Genomic DNA, 7,426 nt, shown 5'->3' on the forward strand with positions numbered 1-7,426 from the left:
AGTTGTTCAGGCCCTAAAACTCTTGACTTCTCTCTTTCTTTCACATCCCACATCTAGAATTTCTAGTATAATATTCTCTAGAATTTTGCCTAAACTCAAGCTCACTTGTCAATTATTTGTAAATTTATCTTCCGTTCCCCTTTGAAAAGAATATCATTTGCTACTTTTTCCATTCTCTGAATCTCCAAAATTCCAAGGCCTGTGTCTCCCTCTCTCTTTGACTCTCCCCCACTGTGCACACTCTCTAAAGCATTTCATGAATTCTTCTGCCTCCACACTTTCATTTTTGCTGCTTTTCTACCTGGGAAGCTATTTCCCTAAATAGTCATGTGATTTTCCCCATTCTCTTTTCATTCAAGTCTCTGCTCAGATGTTGATCCTCAGAGAAGCCTACTTTGACCATTGTATCTTGTATAATTGCTTCTGTCTCTCATTTGCCTTTTTACCATACCTTACATATCTTTATAGCAATCATTTCTACCTGACACTACACACACACACACACACACACACACACACACAAATACACAAATGCACACGCATGCACACACACACACTGAGTATAATCCAGTATAATCTCATTTTAATTACATCTGCAAAGATTATTTTTCCAAATAAGGTCACATTCTGAAGTTCCAGTTGGGGGACAATACTCAACACAGTACAGTGCCCAAGACAGAAGCCACAGTCTTTTTGTATCCTTGGAAGTGACCTAATCTAATCTTGGAAGCAACATCCTGCAGCATTTAATTTGGTAGAAGTGAGTCAGTAAATCCTGTCCATCCTCAGGGGAGGAGATTGCACAAGGGTGGTTGTGACCCTTGTGTGTCATAGAAGGGTGATTCCAGGAGGTTGACACTATGGGGGGGGCCATTTTAGAGGCTCCCTACCATGAGCATGGACTTGGAAGGGGTCTTTTGAAGTTAAGGCTCCAACCTGTTGCTCTGATTGACTCTATGATCTTAGCTTTAGTTCTCCTGAAAGCAGAAGCTGAAACAATGGCTTCCATGCAGATAGTCTCCTGGAAGTGATCCTACGAACGGCGGGGTGGAGGTGTTGGGAGGAAATAGCAAGGGGAAAACCAAGACTTGGCTATGTGATTGAGTTGGAACCGCTGGGGGAATGGTTCTCCATCCCACAGGGATTTCTGAAGGGCTGTATGGAATGCTTCTCAGAATTATCCATCTGAGAAAATAAAGAAGGAACATTTCCCCTCACTGATTGAGAGCTGCCCCATGGTGAATTACCTGTTTGCGCTTCCAGGTTGTGCAAATGTCAGGGTTGATCTGACTCCCATTGCTCCCATGCTGAAGTTTCTAAAGAAGTTTCTAAAGAAGTCTTACAATGCTTGAGGTGAAGTGATGTCTGAAGTCTATGCAGAACTATTTGCCATATTTGCATTTGGAATTGAGGTGAGACCAAGAAGAAATAAAGAGTGCCCAAGAGATTTATGGTAAAAGGGAGAGGTTAGGAGAAATTGGAAATTCAATGACAAAAGAATTTGCCTTTTCTAAGTCAGAAATAGTTCACCTACATAACTGTCATATGCCTTCCCTCCCATTTTAGTTCTCAAGACTAAAAACTATGGCTGTCCTCCTGTGTAAGGCCTAACTATTCTGTGCCCTAAAGTTACTGTTGATCAGATTAACCATTGACTTGCTGCTCTCACTGCTCCCATGTATTTATGTATGTAAATATTCATATACATAAATATAATAGTTTTGTTATAAAGGCATTGGTCTTAAGGTCTGGGCTATTAATTTATATCATAGTCGTGGATCTAAAAAGATAAAAATCAAATAAGCCAAAAATAAGCCAAAATAATAAAAGTGATTGCCATCTCTAGATCAGTGCTTTCTAACAGAAATATAATGTAAGCTACACATGTATTTTAATTTTCTAGTGGACACACTTAAAAAAGTAAAAAGAAACATGTGGCAGGTGGCCACAAGACGGGCCACATTGTCATGATGATTATTTTGAATTAAAAAGCAGTTAAAACCCATTAGATTCAGGAAGAGCTCTTTACTTCCCCCCTCAACTGCCTAAAAATTTAGAAGGAGGACTTGCTCTAGGAAGAGAACTATTATCATAGTTAATTACACACTGAACTAGATATGGTAGAACCTAGCAAAGCCTTCCTTTTTTCTCTTTAGACTTGCCCAATGTGTACCATAGTTTGCTTGTCCCCAAATGCAGTTCCTCTACTATTTCCTGATGAACTCATTTTGCTGTTAAAATAACCAGCCATTTTATTTTTAAGGTTGACAATACAGCCATAGTAGTTCAAAATACTGGGCTTATTTTATTATTTCTGCAGTGACATTTATTAAGGATTATTCAAAAGATTTAGTGGCTTAAAAAAACATTTTATTTCAAATTAATTTTTGACTTCTAGAAAGTTGCAAAAATAGTAAACAATGTTCCCTTATATTACTCGCCCCACCATGTCTCATGCAAACATTAACCATAGTACAATTATCAAGAACAGGAAATTAACATTACTACAGTATTATTAGTAACCTAAGGTCTTATTTGAGTTATTAAAAAAAACTGGCAGTTGAGTGCTGAAGGGTATACTAATAATTTCTTTTAATACTTTCAGTACATGCCTAAAACTACTGGTCTCATCCTTTCGGGATTAAAACTCGTTAAAATTTTAAAGGAAATACAGTAACTTCTTTAGCTCCTAGGGTTTCTTTTTGTTATAACTAATATGAATATTCTTAGAGCAATGTTTCTCAGACTTTGGTGTCTATAAACTTACCAGGGATATTTGTCAACAATTTATCTTGGGTTCCATCCCTACATGCATATACAGTTGGGTTGGGAGAGCCTAGAATCTGTATTTTAAACAAACATTTGCTAATGGATCACTCTTTGATGAACATAGGATTAAAAGCAAATTTGGCAGAAATCAATGTGGTATACTGAAGAGGTTTTGAAAAATCTTCCTCAATTGTCTTTCAAACTGATTTTTTTTTAAAAGAATGACTCACTAATATTAGTTCTTATATTTTACTATTAAAACATGCATGCATTACCTGGAGGAACACATAGGTTACCTGTCTTTTTTTTTTTTTTTCTTGATATAAATTGTCACCCTATCTGGTAGCTACATCATGCAAGAGAGAATGGGAACAAGATACAGGGTAGAACCCCAATAGCCACAAACGTTGTAAAAGGTCTTCAAGGCAGTAAAATCAGTCCTGCAGCAACCCAGCCTCTAGAGGTGGGGAAGCAAATAGCTCACACACAAAAAACTGTATTGACTCCAGTTAGCACAGCACCAAAATGTTTGTACCTTCTCATTTTTTTCCCCAGTCTTACATAATCTACTATGCAAACATACATCTAACCTCCTTTGGTGCACAAATTCTACATTACCACCGCCTCTGCTGCATTGTCCTCCTGTGTACCTACCGGCCACTTAGAAACTTTGCAGTGCCAGTCATATATCCTAATACAATAGGCATTATATTAATAATAGAACTATTATTGTAATTAATAGCTTTTTATGTAAGCATATAGACTTTAATAATTACATTTTGTGACATTCAAGAAATTCACTCAACATCTTCAAAGAAACAACTTGTAGCAGAAAGCTAGCACGGCAATGATGCCTTTATCAGCACTAGAATATTTCTCTCGCTAGTTCTAGCACTTCTGGAAGTGTAAATGAATAGATATTACTGATGTTCAGGTTTCTTCCTGCAAAAAGAAGCCATTTGAGAAGAAACACAGAAGCTATTTTATAGTAGATGCTAAAAGACCACATAACATCCATAAATGCAGTTCCCTCTTCTCCTAGTATTTTAGGTATTTACTTATTTTTCTGATTTAATTTCTATTTCTTAGGTTTCTAAACCATACTAAACATGGGAATAATGTACCCAAAACTTCCAGAATTTAAATAGGAAATATATTATTTGCTGAGATGTGGTGTTTCCAGCAGCATCTATCTATAAAAATGTATTGTGAAACTCGTATCTGAAGGGAGTATGGAGGAGGGTAAAACTGCTGCCTAAAAATTGGGCAGAGAAGACAGCACTGGTAGAAAATGGAGAGAAGGATACTAGGGCTTGACAATAAGAAGCAGATTCTGGAATTCAGTTTGTCAAACATGGTTCATCCTAACTTTACCTTGTAATTGGGGTGACCATCTGTGTTAGCTAATTGGCTTTATCCGGAGAAAAGTGAAACTTTGCATACCATTGTGACAGGAGCTTGTTTTGCAAATAGGAGCAAGGTACCACCCAAGTTAGGCTCCTACCTTCCCAGAGAAACTGGCAGATGGGGGTGTCATCTCTTATGGTATTTACATCTCAAAGATAAGCTTCTCAGGTCTTTGAGAAAGACATTCCTGGATCATAAAGCTGGCAAAAGGCTTATCTAGTTTTCTTATGTAACTTAGGTTAAGAAATAGACTAGTAATTGCTATAATTTAAAAAAAATAAAATAATTGGCACAGTGTCTTTTAGGCCTTTGTTGTTATCATCTTTCCCGAATGAAGGGATGGTTTTTCTTGAGTAGATGAAAATTGTGTGGCAGTTTTTTATTTTTATTTATTTTTATTATTTTAAGTTTATTTATTTATTTTGAGAAAGAGAAAGCACAAGTGGGAGAGGGGCAAAGAGAGAGGGAGAGAGAGAGAATCCCAAGCAGGCTCCACACTCTCAGCGCAGAGCCAGGTGCAGGGCTCCAATTCATGAACTGCGAGATCATGACCTGAGCTGAAGTCGAATGCTTAACCAACGGAGCCACCCAGGTGTCCCGTGTGGCTAGTTTTTTAAAGATCTAATGCAGAAGATTGGCTTACAATAGGTATAACGGACCTTCAGTGAGGATCAATAGGTTATCTGTGTGATGTTTGCTTTGTAATGGCCAAGAGATGGTGGTAAGTAAGAATTAAAATAACTCTTAAAAATAATGTTTCAATTCTGGGAAGATGGCGGCGTAGGAGGACGCTGGGCTCACCGCGCGTCCTGCTGATCACTTAGATTCCACCTACACCTGCCTAAATAACCCAGAAAACCGCCAGAGGATTAGCAGAACGGAGTCACCGGACCCAAGTGCAGACGAGAGGCCCACGGAAGAGGGTAGGAAGGGCGGCGAGGCGGTGTACGCTCCACGGACTGGCGGGAGGGAGCCGGGGCGGAGGGGCGGCTCGCCAGCCAAGCAGAGCCCCCGAGTCCGGCTTGCAAAAGCGGAGGGGCCTGACGGACTGTGTTCCGACAGCAAGTGCGACTTAGCGTCTGGGAGGTCATAAGTTAACAGCTCTGCTCGGAAAGCGGGAAGGCTGGAGGACAAAGGGAGGGTGAGCTGCGGAGCCCCCGGATGACAGAGCTCAGTTTGGCGGGGAACAAAGGCGCTCGCCAGCGCCATCTCCCCCGCCCATCCCCCAGCCAAAATCCCAAAGGGAACTGGTTCCGGCCAGGGAAATTGCTCGCTCCGCGCAAACACCCAACTCTGTGCTTCTGCGGAGCCAAACCTCCGGCAGCGGATCTGACTCCCTCCGGCTGCCACAGGGCCCTTCCTGAAGTGGATCACCTAAGGAGAAGCGAGCTAAGCCTGCCCCCCCTGCCGCCGTGCACCTTGCCTTCCCACACCAGCTAATACGCCAGATCCCCAGCATCACAAGCCTGGCAGTGTGCAAGTAGCCCAGACGGGCCACGCCACCCCACAGTGAATCCCGCCCCTAGGAGAGGGGAAGAGAAGGCACACACCAGTCTGACTGTGGCCCCAGCGGTGGGCTGGGGGCAGACATCAGGTCGGACTGCAGCCCCGCCCACCAACTCCAGTTATACACCACAGCACAGGGGAAGTGCCCTGCAGGCCCTCACCACACCAGGGACTATCCAAAATGACCAAGCGGAAGAATTCCCCTCAGAAGAATCTCCAGGAAATAACAACAGCTAATGAGCTGATCAAAAAGGATTTAAATAATATAACAGAAAGTGAATTTAGAATCATAGTCATAAAATTAATCGCTGGGCTGGAAAACAGCATACAGGACAGCAGAGAATCTCTTGCTACAGAGATCAAGGGACTAAGGAACAGTCACGAGGAGCTGAAAAACGCTTTAAAGGAAATGCAAAACAAAATGCAAACCACCACGGCTCGGATGGAAGAGGCAGAGGAGAGAATAGGTGAACTAGAAGATAAAGTTATGGAAAAAGAGGAAGCTGAGAAAAAGAGAGATAAAAAAATCCAGGAGTATGAGGGGAAAATTAGAGAACTAAGTGATACACTAAAAAGAAATAATATACGCATAATTGGTATCCCAGAGGAGGAAGAGAGAGGGAAAGGTGCTGAAGGGGTACTTGAAGAAATAATAGCTGAGAACTTCCCTGAACTGGGGAAGGAAAAAGGCATTGAAATCCAAGAGGCACAGAGAACTCCCTTCAGACGTAACTTGAATCGATCTTCTGCACGACATATCATTGTGAAACTGGCAAAATACAAGGATAAAGAGAAAATTCTGAAAGCAGCAAGGGGTAAACGTGCCCTCACATATAAAGGGAGACCTATAAGACTCGTGACTGATCTCTCTTTTGAAACTTGGCAGGCCAGAAAGAATTGGCACGAGATTTTCAGGGTGCTAGACAGCAAAAATATGCAGCCGAGAATCCTTTATCCAGCAAGTCTGTCATTTAGAATAGAAGGAGAGATAAAGGTCTTCCCAAACAAACAAAAACTGAAGGAATTTGTCACCACTAAACCAGCCCTACAAGAGATCCTAAGGGGGACCCTGTGAGACAAAGTACCAGAGACATCACTACAAGCATAAAACATACAGACATCACAATGACTCTAAACCCGTATCTTTCTATAATAACACTGAATATAAATGGATTAAATGCGCCAACCAAAAGACATAGGGTATCAGAATGGATAAAAAAACAAGACCCATCTATTTGCTGTCTACAAGAGACTCATTTTAGACCTGAGGACACCTTTAGATTCAGAGTGAGGGGATGGAGAACTATTTATCATGCTACTGGAAGCCAAAAGAAAGCTGGAGTAGCCATACTTATATCAGACAAACTAGACTTTAAATTAAAGGCTGTAACAAGAGATGAAGAAGGACATTATATAATAGTTACAGGGTCTATCCATCAGGAAGAGCTAACAATTATAAATGTCTATGTGCCGAATACCGGAGCCCCCAAATATATAAAACAATTACTCATAAACAGAAGCAACCTTATTGATAAGAATGTGGTAATTGCTGGGGACTTTAACACCCCACTTACAGAAATGGATAGATCATCTAGACACACGGTCAATAAAGAAACAAGGGCCCTGAATGAGACATTGCATCAGATGGACTTGACAGATATATTTAGAACTCTGCATCCCAAAGCAACAGAATATACTTTCTTCTCGAGTGCACATGGAACATTCTCCAAGATAGATCATATAC

The sequence above is a fragment of the Lynx canadensis genome, chromosome B1 (genome assembly GCF_007474595.2).
Source record: "Lynx canadensis isolate LIC74 chromosome B1, mLynCan4.pri.v2, whole genome shotgun sequence".
Classification (NCBI taxonomy): Eukaryota; Metazoa; Chordata; class Mammalia; order Carnivora; family Felidae; genus Lynx; species Lynx canadensis.